The following is a 2,500-nucleotide window of genomic DNA, read 5'->3' on the forward strand; positions in this document are numbered from 1 at the left end:
TTTCATCGAGCAACCGGTGGACGCTGCCGCGTTCGTTCGTAAATGAATAATATACATACTCATGGCTAACTTGAGGCGAATAATCGCAAACGACGACGCGTCGATTTTGCGGCCATCGTTGCTCGCGCGACTAACGACGACCAGCCGAAACGGCTGTAGTTTATCGCATCGATTTCATCGAGCAACCGATGGACGCTGCCGCGTTCGTTCGTAAATGAATAATATACATACTCATGGCTAACTTGAGGCGAATAATCGCAAACGACGACGCGTCGATTTTGCGGCCATCGTTGCTCGCGCGACTAACGACGACCAGCCGAAACGGCTGTAGTTTATCGCATCGATTTCATCGAGCAACCGATGGACGCTGCCGCGTTCGTTCGTAAATGAATAATATACATACTCATGGCTAACTTGAGGCGAATAATCGCAAACGACGACGCGTCGATTTTGCGGCCATCGTTGCTCGCGCGACTAACGACGACCAGCCGAAACGGCTGTAGTTTATCGCATCGATTTCATCGAGCAACCGATGGACGCTGCCGCGTTCGTTCGTAAATGAATAATATACATACTCATGGCTAACTTGAGGCGAATAATCGCAAACGACGACGCGTCGATTTTGCGGCCATCGTTGCTCGCGCGACTAACGACGACCAGCCGAAACGGCTGTAGTTTATCGCATCGATTTCATCGAGCAACCGATGGACGCTGCCGCGTTCGTTCGTAAATGAATGTTATACATACTCATGGCTAACTTGAGGCGAATAATCGCAAACGACGACGCGTCGATTTTGCGGCCATCGTTGCTCGCGCGACTAACGACGACCAGCCGAGACGGCTGTAGTTTATCGCATCGATTTCATCGAGCAACCGATGGACGCTGCCGCGTTCGTTCGTAAATGAATAATATACATACTCATGGCTAACGTGAGGCGAATAATCGCAAACGACGACGCGTCGATTGTGCGGCCATCCGTTGCTCGCGCGACTAACGACGACCAGCCGAGAAGGCTGTAGTTTATCGCATCGATTTCATCGAGCAACCGATGGGCGCTGCCGCGTGCGTTCGCCCGATTGCGCGTGAAGTTACTGTTCGGAACCAAGAATATACGGGTGTATTATACCCGTTTGGTCGCAGCCACGCGCAAAGGCTTTTGAATGTACTGTACGCCCGGCCGTCGAACGATGGTTTTCCGTCATTCAGGAAACAAAAAGAAACTTTTGTCGTCGATATGGCGCGTTCAATCCTCCGTCGATACGCTGGTCGGAGGTGCGAACATCGAATATTTTTAAAGCAAAGAACAAGGAGCATTTTTAAATACAAAGAGAAAAATTGTAAATTGTATATGATTACCCTGAACGGTGGATCACTTGGCTCGTGGGTCGATGAAGAACGCAGCTAATTGCGCGTCAACGTGTGAACTGCAGGACACATGAACATCGACATTTCGAACGCACATTGCGGTCCACGGATAAAATTCCTGGACCACGCCTGGCTGAGGGTCGTTCACTTGTCCTAAAACTGCTTGCGTTGTTCTCAGATTCCCTAACCCCGCCGTCGTTTACCTCTCCTTTCGGGGAGATGGCGAAGAACGTTTCGGAGCCGGGTCGATGAAGAGAAAGGTATCAACGTACGAGCGAGAATTTGGGTATTTCGTTGGCGTTTGTCGCTGGACGTACGAAAAAGAATAAATATTATATATTATTGGCAAGTTTGCGCACCCCTTGCGTGGTGAGGCAGAGATCAGTCTGGACTCGCGCGAGTGTTTTACGGCGTCGTGCGTCGTGTTGTCTGGAGTATCATCACGACCGCCCGTTAAAGCACCGCTCCTACGATTTCTGACTTTGACGGCACTAAAAACCACCGTGGGGCGCAAATCGCGTTTCGTACAAATCTAATGATTACCGGCGCTCCCGACGTTGCCCGAAGTTAATAATTTATGCAAAGGAAAGAGAAAATAAAGCGTATACTAGTTTTGGAGCATAACAAAAAGGACACTGGAAAGAAATTTGACCAAACACTGATAATTATGATATGTAATATATGCCCTACCACGTGAAATTTGTGGTATCCGTCGGTCGTCGTCTTCCTCTCTGTTCGTTCGTACAGCCCCAGGGAAAAATGATAATTTATCAAACGAATCGGACGATCATCCTCTATGGAGAGGCTCGAACGAACACGACGAGAAGCGCGATACGAACGGAACCCAAAAGAAGGGATATACTCTGAGAAGTTGGTCGCCCCATGTCTCTCTTTGTTACGAATATGTATATCGATTGCGAGACCGCGCGTTTAGCCGGTCGTCCAGTCCACGAATGCTTTTCTTTCGAACTTACGGTGGACTTTGGTAGACTATCAAAGAATCAACGAAAATCGGATCGGGTAGTTCTATCATAGACACACACCGTGGTTCTTCTTTAATTTGAAAAGCGACGGAAGGACGTTAAAAGTAATCAGCCGGTTACGCCTAGCGAGCGTTTCGCATCGAACGAATGA

General features: G+C 48.8%; 1 non-coding gene across 1 annotated transcript; it reads left to right on the top strand.

Moving 5' to 3' along the window:
- The first annotated feature begins 1,354 nt into the window (after positions 1 to 1,354).
- Positions 1,355 to 1,509, top strand: LOC143351405 (5.8S ribosomal RNA). Its single transcript, XR_013081730.1, has one exon. It is a non-coding gene; the product is annotated as a 5.8S ribosomal RNA (ribosomal RNA).
- Positions 1,510 to 2,500: the final 991 nt, after the last annotated feature.

Source organism: Colletes latitarsis, unplaced genomic scaffold, assembly GCF_051014445.1.
Source record: "Colletes latitarsis isolate SP2378_abdomen unplaced genomic scaffold, iyColLati1 scaffold0168, whole genome shotgun sequence".
NCBI classification, from domain to species: domain Eukaryota; kingdom Metazoa; phylum Arthropoda; class Insecta; order Hymenoptera; family Colletidae; genus Colletes; species Colletes latitarsis.